Raw genomic sequence first — 14419 nt, 5'->3', positions numbered from 1 at the left:
GTTGTTTTCTGTTGAAAACATTTTGATTGAATTGTTATCTTTTATGCAACGATTGCAAACATGAGATGTGGACATCTTCATCTCCAGTCTTCTTTCATTACAAAGATGACAGAGTGTGAATTTGTAGGCCATTTGTTGCAATTCAAAAGCTCTTATTGCGTCCATTGCCAAATTAAAATGTGCATTATTATTTAGTGGTGGAGGGTGAGGAATATCGCTTAGTTTTATTCCTAGTCTAGTTTCTGTTCTCTTCACGAGTTTGGCATACCTTTGTTTACGTAAAGCCCGGACATGGTTCGTTTCTTTTGAGTCGGTACCGTTTTCATAATGTATACCCAATTTTCTGCATTTATATTGTAAATCTGCAAGATGTGGGTTATACACCACTTCATTGTATTGAGTATTGGTACCAGTGTTATCAAATGTTTTTGCCTTCTTTTTAATGCTTTGGTCGTTTTTCCCCGATTGCTGACCTTTTCCTCTCGGTATGCGTTTGGGACCCGTATAATAAGGTTTCGCTATTCAGAGAAGAATCTCTTTCTTCGTCATTTGTGCATGCTTGTGTGTTTTCTACTGGAGTGCTTTGAGAAACCCGTGGTTGTGACAGACTGACCAGTTTTTTCATCGACCTTTGTACCTTTGAGATATACAGTAATGTTTGTGTTGAAAAAGATTGATGAAGCTTTAACTTCGACTGCTGTTGCCCAACCATTATTTTTTATCATCTTTTCGTGGTACTGGCTCGGGTATTTGATATCTGTGCCATGGCAAATGAACACTAGATCCTTCCATTGTGCCCAGTTTGAAATGACATATGTGCATATTAAATGTCTGTAATTATGCGCATGATAATTGGATCCAAAACCAACATCACCGGGAACATTTTGAACTATGAACGAGATGTCCTGTATTTGAACGATGTGATTGTCACTACACCTTTTATCTAAATCATAGTTTTTTTCATTTCTCTGCGTTCGCCGTAGCGCTGATTTAACACTTGATTTTTGCTTTGCATAACAGTGGTCATTATGGAAAGTTACTTTGGACAGTGTTTTTTGTTTACTTTTAAAGTAATTGTGATCTAAAAAACATGACATTGTTACATGATGTACATTCTAAGCACTAAGATAAAGAAAGCGTGCATGCATCACTGGCTATAGTGTAGGGGATAATAATTATGTTAATGTAATAATGGTGATCATATTGAAAAATACAGATATCAAATATGCATCACATAATTCGACATATTCAAATTCATAAATATATATGCATGTATATCTAAGAAAATGTTTGCAACGATATGTAGACCATTCACTTTTTTGTTTACGCGTTTTATTGCGTGTTTGAAGTAGATTCTACATGTCGACAAGATCTTTACCAATTTAAACTGAATTTAAGAGCGTATGTTTTTCATTATGATCGGGATTTATTGTTTTTTTGTAGTCTTATTACAGAAAGCATGAAAAAAAACCACTAAATAGATTGAAGCCTACATATAGAATCTAGCTACTGTACTGTAACTAAAGTAAGAAAGTTATCACTCGGCAAAGGATTCGCTTTTAAATGGCGAAATTAATTTCAATGCGTACTGTTTTTTTTGGATAAACTGTGTGCAAAACCTTTCTGTTATATGAAATTGAACTAAAATTGACAACGCACAATTTTGTCATCACATAGACACCATGAACTTACACTTGATCTATATATAGGCTTGCTTGCTGGGCCTGTCTGCTGTCGTCTGCCAAATATTGCAATGGAATACAAGCGCGCGAGGCATAGTGTATACTTCCGATCCAATGCAACTTATTTGCTTAAAATCTAAATATTATGTAAATTTCCTGTTCGTTTTCAATTTATTTTTGCGGTTATGAAACTCGTCCAAAACACAAATACCGTTCGCGCCGTGTTCCGATTTTGCTAACCACCGATATAGTTTTAACCAATCAAATTCGCCGACCAGGTTTTCCTCCTCAGTCATAACAAGAAATGGCGGCTTGTATGCGAGTTGGGGCTTTGACAGTTAATATAATAAAGATATATCAAGAATTAAGACTTTTGAAGTCACTCTTTGTGATTTCTTTCGAAGATAGAGAAGTCATTTCGATCTCGCCGTGAAGGGAACGATATTTAAAACATGGCTTCCTCTACTGGAGGCGCGAGACTTTTCCCGCGGGACACGATTTCTAAGTTGAAGGGGTATAGTACATGTATTGATTAAAAATATAGCTTACACGTGTTGTCTTAAAGAGAGCTTCGCTCTCGCGCCCTTCGGGCGCGATGAGCTGCGCTCTTATAAGGAGTAGATAAGCCTAATAGTTGTATCGACTTGATAGGGATATAAACAACTGGACAGCAATAAGAAATATGTCAAAAACAACGGTGGACTCAACAAGCCCCTGTGATTTACCCGATCGCTTGCATATAGACTTAGCTGATCGAAATAATTCGTACTTCTAAATTAGAGCCATGCTATTATATAGGAAAAATAAAAAGAACGGTCAGCCCGTGTAAAATAATTCAAGCCGAAAACAATTGCGCACGCAAAACACGATGTTGATAGCATGTGTTAATAATAGTGCACCGTATATACATGTATCTTGGCTTTTGTAGCATGGCATAACATACAGCCACACATTATATATATTTGTACACAAATATTTGCTATGGATTATATAGAAGTGATAGGATTTTATAATTCACTTGTTTACGGTAAGTTGAGTTTAGCATAGTATGTTACATAATATTTTGTACTCTTACGATATGGTAATAATAAAATAATGTTTGATGTACGTACAAGTTTCTTTCTTAACATGACATCTCTCTCTTTATATGTGCATATATGTATACTTATTGATATGCATGGATTCAGGGTAATCATTCACATACCCTTAGTTTACATTTATGTAGAATAATTATATATGTACAATGTACCGTGCACATGATGGTACAGGTATATAATAACGCGTAATATACATGGATATATATAATTATATATATAATATGTATATCGACGTCTTCAACAAAATGATACACTCTTATACAATGTATATATACATGGGAGATAATTACATGATGCAGTTATACACGTACTCTAGTATAGTGATTTAAAAATGTATATATATGACAGATTGTCAATTGGGATATGCTATATAATGATATACTTATACTGCAGTTTGTATTCATTAAGCAGGTTAGAATAATCAAAATAAATACAGTTGTATTACAAATAATTTTAAATTATATTTTATACAGTGATTACTACAAACATATGTATGTAACACATATGTACATTAGGTATACCAACTTGGGACATAGAAATAATATGTTCCATTCTACATCTTTTACATGTCCATGTAGTAATTTTAATGTCAGTGAGAAAACAAGATTGACGCAAGGATAACGTGTAATTTTTCACATATTTACAATACAGACTTGTGCAGACTGTGTATATACACACATAAACATGTACATTTCTTTATTCAGTTTAATCTGAGGACAAACAGACTGATAAACATTTTTTTATTTATTAAGAGTGTCAAATCGGTTAGATGTGGATGGTGCTGTAGGACCGGACGGCTTCAGTACTAGTTTTCGTTGTGCTTTTTGGAAAGTTCTGATACGAGATGTTGGTTCTTTTTCAGGGGGGTCAGGGTAACTATCTAACTCGCTGAGGTGGGTGACTTGTGCCTTGGCACCACTAGAATGTCTCATGACAATTCTCCCATCGTTTGTCCATGTTCCAGATATGGCTCCTGTAGATTTAAGGTAACGGGCCTTAGAAAATACCATCGCTCTCTGTTTTGTAAGTGCCTCATTCACAAATAGTTTATAAGGGCGTTGTTGAGAGGAGGGAGGGGGGGGGGGGGGGGTGGTGATTCGCTACCCTCAACAGTATCTTTAGCAAAAAGTGAAAATCTCGCAGCATATACAGAAGCCCGTACACGATAAGAGATGAAGCGTACAATAATGTCTGTGGAAACTGACCAGTCTTGGGACCAACTCTGTGTGAGCGGCTGATGTCATCCACTGTAACCATAACACCCAGAAATGAGTTACACGCATTAATGATCAGAGTGTCTGTGTTTTCATGTTCATCCTCGGGAATCCCACGAAACTTAAGGCAGTTTCTCCGAGAATATTGTTCTAGATCATCCTGTCTATTATTTAAATCGGCTAACTGCTTCTGAATGTCAGGAATACCACGTTTTGAAATAACGTTTTGAATACTTAGAAGCTTGGAAACGACTTCGTTGATAACTTCAGGATCAGTGATTGCATTTATGGTACTAATGCTTTTCTTTATAGCTGAATTCATAGTGAATATATATATACACAGGCTTTACGAGAATGATGATAATGGTACTTATACAGTTTATGCTAGCGAAACATGGCGGCTCATTAGTGACCACTAGTCATGTATAGGTGAAGGTACAGTAGATACGGGTATATGGATCTTACCCTGATTATGCAGAAATGTTTGTAGGCCTGGTGATATCCAGCATTATCCTAGGATCAGGAATAATTTATAAGATGAGTTAAACGGCACATGATGAGCTCAGGCTGGTCAATTTACATCATGAACCGAAGAGCTGACCATTACACGTCCATACACGTGACAAATAATATCAAAATATCTACCAATCAGAAGCCTCTATTTCATTCTCATGACAACACAGGTTTTGGAAAGGTGAACCATTGTTCCCTCAAAACCCCTATACCAATTCTCACCAAAATCGAACAATAACTAAATTTCGACCAATCAGAAACCTCCATTTGTTACCATGGCAACAGACGGTTTCGTAAGTGGTACCATTGTGTTTGGCTTCCCTAAATACCACTATGTACCAATTTTCACCGAAATCGAACAATATCGAAATTTCAACCAATCATAAACCTCCATTTGTTACCATGGCAACACACGGTTTCATAAGTGGTACCATTGTGTTTGGCTTCCCTAAATACCACTATGTACCAATTTTAACCGAACTCGAACAATATCGAAATTTCAACCAATCAGAAACTTCCATTTGTTACCATGACAACAGACGGTTTCGTAAGTGGTACCATTGTGTTTGGCTTCCCTAAATACCACTATGTACCAATTTTCACCGAAATCCTCCAACTCTTGTCAATAATTTGGCGCAAAAGAAAAAAAACGGACAGACAGACGGACAACCTGATTACTATCTTCGAAGCGGGGCCCTAATTATTCGACAAGGAAGGTATGGAGAAGAATTAATATGGTGAGTGTGTGTGTATTTTGATCGGTTGTCGTATATTCTTGTTTGTCTCATTATAGCTCGAAATTAACACCTATATACATAGTTAGCCTTGATACATGCTAACAATTGGCCAAGTTACTTCTGTTGAATTGCACCAGAATAGTGATTTATGTTATTAACATGAACTGAACCTTGAGTTTCTCAGTGTAAATAAAATTATCCCTGCATTTAAATTTTCACGACAATCGACCCATTATTTTCCAGACCTTGTCATATCTCTTCAAGTCCTTAGATTAAATAGATACATGTACTTCATTATTACAGAGAAATCAATGATAACGATTTGCCTATCCTAGTGTACTAAATAAACCATGTAAAGCAGAAACGCACGATTACCGGAACAAAGTATGAAACGTACGCATGCCACGATACACTGAACTGGGTATCAGAAGATGAATCATTTAAATAGGAGGACGTGGATGTTTCTTGGAATTTGGACATTTTGTTGTTTTGTTCACCATGCAATATCAGGTATGTGCAAGATTATATTTGATGTATTAGGCGATGTATATTCAGTCCGTTATTCTTCATCAAACAATATATAAGGTAAATATATTTTAGGATATATTTCTAGTACTTCATCCTGTAAACGTGTGTAAACGGTTGTGGACGATTTTCACATGAAACAAAGCAATGCTATTTAAACTGCTGTATGATATTGTTAGACGACAATTAATCATGTAATGTAACACTCCCGCAAAACATGGATTGAAAGAAAATGTTATCTGCTATTTAACCTACCCCAAGAATTTTGATAATTCAAATCTTTATCTTTATTTTTTTGTATGCATCATCATAGTTCTGTTTATATTTTTAGCCCACCATCATCAGATGGTGGGCTATTCAAATCACCCTGCGTCCGTGGTCCGTGGTCCGTGGTCCGTCCGTCCGTCCGTCCGTCCGTAAACAATTCTTGTTATCGCTATTTCTCAGAAAGTACTGAAGGGATCTTTCTCAAATTTCATATGTAGGTTTCCCTTGGTGCCTAGTTATGCATATTGCGTTTTGAGACCAATCCGAAAACAACATGGCCGACAGGCAGCCATCTTAGATTTTGACAACTGAAGTTTGTTATCATTATTTCTGAGAAAGTACTGAATGGATCTTTCTGAAATTTCATATGTAGGTTTCCCTTGGTCCTTAGTTATGCATATTGCGTTTTGAGACAAATCCGAAAACAACATGGCCGACAGGGAGCCATCTTGGATTTTGACAATTGAAGTTTGTTATCACTATTTCTGAGGAAGTATTTAAGGAATCTTTCTCAAATTTCATATGTAAGTTTCCCTTGGTGCCTCGTTATGCTTATTGCATTTTGAGATCAATTGGAAAACAATATGGCTGACAGACCGCCATCTTGGATTTTGACAACTGAAGTTTGATATCTCTATTTCTCAAAGTACTGAATGGATCTTTCTCAAATTTCATAAGTAGGTTCCCCTTGGTCCCTTGTATTGCATTTTTGGACCAGTCTGTCCTGAAATCAACCTGGCAAACAAACAGCCATTATCGTTAAATCTCAAATTTCTTATATAGCTACGATTCCCTTGTTTGAAAAGTACTGGAGGGATGTCTCAATTTGCACAGATTAGTAAAATGAAGGGAAAAGTAGAGAAAAGATCAATCTGACATGGAACCTATGAAGATCATTCAATGCTGGGCGCCAAGATCCCTCTGGTTATATTAATAAACGTCATCGCCTGTCTATGCGCACTGCAAGTATTTACAGTGAACATGTGTATGATTGGGAGGTTGCGGCAAACAAACGTATTCAAACTCTTTTGTGAAGTACAGACCCGTGTACGTTCGCTGTTCCGTCTTAAACGCAAACGCTACGGAAATGCTACGGTAATGCTACGGAAGTGCTACTGAAATGGTACGGTAATGCTACGGAAATGCTACGGAAATGGTACGGTAATGCTACGGAAGTACTACGGTAATGCTACGGTAATGCTACGGAAATGCTACGGTTGACGCTCACAAATAATCGACCGTTTCTGAATAAATTATCTGGTTCTTATAAAAAGCGGATCCTAGACGAAGCGAACTCGTAGATGGTGTCTGATGGAGTGAATGTTGTATCGGGAAGTGGAAGAACGTTTTATCAAACTGTACTACTATAGAAAACCTCAGTATGCGAGAATTTGTACAACTTTTAGAAACCGGAAATATTAAGGTCATAATTTATTATTCTCGGCAACAAAAGACGAGAGCATTTAATTAAAAAAAATATCACTCTCTACACTATCACTGCGGTCGCGTATGTGTTGTCTCTGTGTGTTTTGTTTTTATGTATTTATCTATATTTTCACTGCATTTATTCACTGCATTTGTACTGATAAACCGTAAGGTTTAAGTAATAAACTAATTGAATTGTAAAACTTGTATCAAAGTATTAATTTAGGTACAGGTAAACAGATCAAGAATTCTGAACATAGATTGACCAGGCTATGTATAGACCCGCCTAGGGCTAATTGTAAAAAGGAGAAACTGACCAGGTGTGGTTATGACTTACACACCTGAGCCCGGTGACCCCTAATCAAGTGTATATCCATGGCCATCAGGTGAGATTGATGGTGGAGGGGAGGGGGGATTAGTACCCATGGCAACAAGTTAGGGGGACAATTAAGTCAAGTACATGTACATGCCTGGCAAGTCTATATATAACAATCACTGGTACATATTACTGGTGTGTAAGCATTGACGATTTGTGTAAAAGTCTAATGTCGGATCAGAGGAAATTCTGGCTGTATGGGGAGGGATAAAAACTAAAAACAAGACATCAATAATTATATACTTAAGACTATACAATGTACATCTGCAATCAGATACGTGTATATCACCAGAGACATACAAAAATGTATCTATGTATCTGATATCACACGTCTGCAATGGAGCAGACTCTGTGTGTTTACGTGATAATGGATAACACTCTGAAAATCTTTATTAATGGACTTGTTTTGTGATCTAACACCTACAGTTGAGTGACAATCAGTTAACCTTTGCACCCTAGGAGAAGTGAGGAATGCACGAGATTTAAGGTACTGAAGTAAACGTATAATTAGCGCACAATAGTTTTTTTAAACTCATTATCACAAAGGACATAACCCGGTAATACATTGTTTCAATATATAAAGACTTCAACAGTGTAGAGTGAAGAATCTACTTTTGAAATTAATTTTGCTGCTGTTTGCGATCATTTTAATCATTTACATGCTTCTATTACAACACATCAGTTTGTGTCAGAGGCCTAATAATGGCTTACTCAGGTGTACATGTACTTCATGTAAATATTTTGTCAGACAAAATATTAATATTTTAAAATTTAATTGAATGTTAATTTACTAAAGTTTCTTTTACATTGTTATTCTCAACTTGTCCAGACCACATGTACATTACATTGAAGCCAAACATCTATGAAAGGCCTGATGCCAATGGCCAACTGGGCGCAATTATGCAACCCCACTGCCTTGAGGACATGCATCCTATCACACCTTACCTGTACGATGCTGATCTATGTCTGGCACATGGTATACCTGACCAGGTGACCTGTCCCCAATTAACCCCCGGGGTCCAATTATGGCTTATTCTCACTTAGCCAACATACCTGTATTACCTGGCCAACATCTCAAATTTTACACCTGAATGAGTTTAAACTATAGCAGCAGCCTGTTCTTACTTTCATGAAAGAAAATATGAAAAAGGTCAAGTTGAATATGACTTATACAATAATGATTCAAATGAATTTATAGAGGCTATTTATAACAAATCTTAGATATTAACAGTAAAAATCGAAATTTATTAAGTTTACATATATCCTGAAACCATCACCATCTCAAGAGTTTAAATTACAAATGTATGCTTTTTATAATAGAAGTATTAACAAGTGTCTTTTATGACTGTTATTTAAATCTGTGTATATGTGTGAGGGTGTGTGTGTTATTTTTTTTTTTACATCTTTTACGTGTTTTAAATCAAAATTAAACGATCATAGTCTATATTACATGTTTTGTACACAATTCAACTTACCTCGTCTGGTATGTAGGCATTAATACATATATTTTTATTCAAATCTGTATATAGCCTGCTTGATCGAACTTTTACAGTTTACCTGTGTGATAATGTCTGGACCATTTGTACCCTATACATGTAGCCTGACCAGTGCATATTACATGTAACTGTTTAAAGGTTAGACTGTAGCACAGTAAAGGAAATATTGTTTATTTGACACGATCTTCATCTTGGTTTCCATCGTAATGCGTCGACTACTACTAGGATCCGCCATTTTTTATCACACTAAGATCGATGGACCATGTGACTTGACTTGTTTTTTGTGAGACTGTTATTTTTTCTAAACAAAGATACAGACAGATTTATAGCCATATATATTTAATTCTCACCTCCTTATTAAATCATTTGCTGTCGCTACTATTCTTTAGTGACGTTCGGTAAGTATATCTAACTTAATTTCGTTTCGATAAAAAGTACACTCCGCAAAATTTTCTACCGAACGATTATGTGAAAATAGGTAAACGCAAATGCTACGGTAATGCTACGGTAATGCTACGGTAAGTGGACGCAAACGCTACTGAAATGCTACGGAAATGGTACGGTAATGCTACGGAAGTGATACGAAAATGGTACGGTAATGCTACGGAAGTGATACGGAAATGGTACGGTAATGCTACGGAAGTGATACGGAAATGGTACGGAGGTGATACGGTAATGCTACGGAAATGGTACGGAAGTGCTACGGACACGCTACGCTTAAATCGGAACTGCGAACGTACACGGGTCTGTATTATTCAACATTCAGCCTACAATATAAAGTTATACAATGAGCTATCATCCAAATAATACTGCTTCCCCAATCGAAAATGCAAATACATCTTGGACCAAAATATTAGTTAAACAGCATGGTGTAAATCAACATTAAGATTACTACACGAAAACCGGGAAGTCTGTGACAATAAATGTTAGCTGTACTAACTGAAAGCTCGGGTATTGTCGTTCTTCGCTTGTCTCACTTTCGCTCTTAGCATGGCGCAGTGTCGCTCATCGCTTGGTTCATTGTCGCGCTTCGCTTGGTACAGTGTCGCTCTTCGGTTTGTTCATTACCACTCCCACTACTATTGTGCATTGTTACTCTTCGCATGGTGCACTGTCGTTCTTCGCTTGACACACAGTTGCATTATAGCTCTTCGCTTGGCGCATTGTCGCTCTTCGCATGGTGCATTGTTCCCCTTCTCGTAGCGAATTTTCGCTTTTTGCATGGTAGGGCGCCAATGCGACATCAGCCACTATATCGTTCTAGTGTCACATTGCCACTGCCTCAATGTTGAACTATATTTGGAGCATTCGCTCCTGTTAGGAAGGATTTGGATTCTTGCCCTTGGCTAAGACATACTAAAGTCTATAAAAATGATAATTACTACTCCTACTTAACGTTGGACATGTACCGTTAAATACTTTGTATTCGAATGCATTGATCTGCACCTTACAAGAGAGAACTTTACATCAGTAAAGGACATTTGAAGTTTCTTTTCAAATCTATTAGCACAAAGAACTTTGTTTGTCTATACGACAGGATTTGAGTAAACATAGCCACCTTTTTATTCTAAACTTAACATGAGTGTATAAATATATATAGTATATAGTGTCTTTGAAGTTATTGATCAACAAGTGTACTTTTGACACAATCGGCTTCGCGACTTTATTGAGAATGTTTTTTTTTTGTGTTTCTTGTTGTTATGGATCAATGACAAAATCAGTCAAATCTGAAATGTTAGACATTAGGGGAAACAAAGTTTACTTACATCAATTGCCCCCGTCTCCTTTTGAGCTATAATGTAAAATTCATCAGGTTTTCTTGAAATCCCCTTGCGTTTATATAATCACGCAAGATATTGAGCAGAAATTGCTTTGGAAAACTGCTAAAGGCCATAACTCCATAAATAACGCTCAAATAAATTTTGATATTATAATTCTTATGGCAATAAACATTTCTATGAAATTTCCAATTAATCTTCGGGTCGAATTAAGACTTTTCAGGACTTAATACCCGAAGACACTCGATTTACCATGCTGTCACTATAAAATAATGTTTCTAGGCTTTGATTTCTTCCTAATAATGTAGTTGACTTTTCTCCCTAATGCCTCCCAAAACAGTTATACACTGCAGGCATGTATCTCACACACATTTGAAACTGTAAACAAACAGAAATAATTACGACGGAAAAGAAAATATTTCACCAGTTTCTCTGAAAAATTGATTTGTCAAAACAGCAATCACATTGCTAAAATACTGTTTATTACGTCACATATATCCGTTCAATTTAAAATCTGGGATATGCGACCGCCATTGATGTTTTCAATTGAGAAACGACTGATGTATATTGTGTTGTACGAGAACCCGATGACATGCTTAAAAGTTTAACGGCACATATATATTCAACTTTTCTTATTAAGTAAAAACGTGTTAAAAGACCGAAATTTTTAAAGGTAGTAAATAAAGTCAACGTTTTCTATAACTTCCGTTAAAACGCGAGTCAAACGTAAATTACCATTTATTTTTACTAACTTAAGTCTCATCTTTTTATTCATGCTCATTTCGGTTCATATAAGTTGAACCCGGAACGAAACTTTCCATGTTTTCATAGTGGCACTACAGCCCGAATGTTAATATAAGGAAACTAAAAAGATCATAACGCAGCATCCGTTTATTCTAGAGAAGCTCCATCTATTCTGTAAGATGATCAATAAAGTCAATTTACGACGCTGCATAATTAATAAAACAAACAAACTTGCGAATAAATAATTAATATGAATTGTTGTTACCGTTCTTCAGCTTTGTCACCTACAGAGACTAGTATCTGACTATTGCGTGTAATAAGACGTCAAATATGGAGAATGTTTTTAAATAGATGCCTCCTCTTTTCCCTTACTACTAGTATATGCATTGATTTTTTGCACTCGTCTTTCCCGCAACACTTTGTCAGCGATAAAAGCTATACAGCAACTTCCATTAGAATATATTTAACGATGTAAATTACCTTAGACCGGAGGCATGGTGCGGATACATACATATATTATAAAACATTACCGCGTTAATAGCCAATATTTGATAAACAGCATGATAATTTTTATATTGTCAGAGAACAATCAATACGTTTCTAGGTCGTAAACATACAACAAACTTATTGCAGATCCTCACGCTTCATTAGGCGGGGCGGGGGATAGGGGCTGCGTGGTAAGGGTTGCTTTCTCCAATGTCTTCTGTTAAGGGTAACTTTTAGAGCTTAAGAGTAAGGCCCGCTTTATTCCGCTGCATTTTTATATTCTTACGTGGCTTCTATTTAGAGGTCAGAATAGATCCCATGTCCTTATTGCAACACAATTGGATTTTATATCCTTAAATTATTGCATCAGTGGTCTGGTTGGTGTCTCATTGTCAATCGTCATCATTTGAATCTGGCTATTGGTGTCTCATCAATGGCCGTCCTCATGATACCTTGGCTGTAGTTGTCTCCTTGGCTCTCGTCTTCATATGATCATGGCTGTTGCGAGGACGTTCAAAATTAACATCAAAATGTCATCATATATGTAAAACCTCGTCTGGACGATTGTCAATGTAGCAAGGACAACATATTGATTTGTGTGGAGACCTGTTTTAAATGCGATTTTGTTTGCATGTCAGTATTCTTTGTTTTTCTACGTATGTGATGCTTGGGGCCAAAACTGTGAAAATCGAAAAGGGAAGTCAGGAAAAGAGAGCAAGGACAGCCATGACATGTAGGGGGATGACGAATGGCACGATTGTTATATAAATTTGTTTATCGATACAGTTTCCTTTGATGAATTTCAGATCTGGTAGTGTGTTCAGAGTACCTGGTTTCCGGCCTTAACGGCGTTGAGGATTCAGCACTAACCGCGTCAAGCTCATTTTCAGCTACACATGCACCAACAAACGCAAGATTGCATTTTAATGGGAATTATGAAAGCCCGGGTGTTGTTCCTTCGGCATGGGCGTCGGGACAAACTAACTACGAACAGTTTATACAGGTAATGATTTATTTTAAGTTGTCGTTATGATACCTCTGATTATGTACAATGTCAGAAATCAACTTTTACATCGTTAACAACAAATCTAGATGGTCATTCTAACTACGATACATGAACATCTAACAACATTCCTGCCCTGCAGGTAGGGTGCAAGAATTGTACCTGCTGCCCCCATTGCATGATCGTAAGAGGCGACTAAACTTGGGATCTTATCTTTTCTCTTCTTTCTTAACAACTTTCCTCTTCCTAATGTCTCCCTTGACAATGCCTCACTTTTGGACTTTAGTTGAGCGTTCGCCCCTGTGAGGAAGGCTTTGGGTTCTGTCCCCTGGCCGAGACATACCAGAGTCTTTAAAAATGGTAGTTGCTGCTCCTGCTTAGCGCTCAGCAAATTAGGAGTGGGACGTCTGGTTCGCCCGTTGTCAGTATAATGTGACCGGGTGGGGTGTGCTGCTGGGTGTCTTCGGCAGTATGCTTCAGTGAGGTAGCACTCTAAATCGGCAAAAGAGCCGGCCTATCACAAGGAGACTTAACACAAACATACCGCAGCCTCCCAAAACACACATACGCACTCATCACACACATACATGTCGCACGCACGGGAGGCCGTCCTTAAATGACCTTAGCTGTTAATAGGACGTTAAACAAAATAAACCAAACCAAACCATATGGGGTCACGTTCTGATGACCTTTGAGATATGCGTATGTCACTTTCAGGGCGAATTGTCTATTTGTCAATGAAATTAAAGCAAACCGTTTCGTTATAGCATGCAACTGAAGCAAACCATTTCAGTACAGCCGGTATATAGCTATATGCTATGTAGGACGAAATGACTTAAAACAAATTGACAGATTTCGCAACCCATAGTCATGCTAATTCGGACATATACAATTCACTTCCAAGATTCTGGAAGTAGTCATTTGATCGGCTAATCCAAAAGGTCACCCTGACGTGACCCCCTATGGGATGTTGTTAGATGTTCATGTAACGTAGTGAGAATGGCCATCTTGATTTTAATTAGATTGTCTCAATAAGAGTATAAGATTAAGAGTATAATACAAGTATTATTGATCGT

This window comes from Pecten maximus, chromosome 11 (assembly GCF_902652985.1).
Source record: "Pecten maximus chromosome 11, xPecMax1.1, whole genome shotgun sequence".
NCBI classification, from domain to species: domain Eukaryota; kingdom Metazoa; phylum Mollusca; class Bivalvia; order Pectinida; family Pectinidae; genus Pecten; species Pecten maximus.
The sequence above is the reverse complement of the archived record's forward strand: the minus strand, read 5'-3'. Positions refer to the sequence as shown.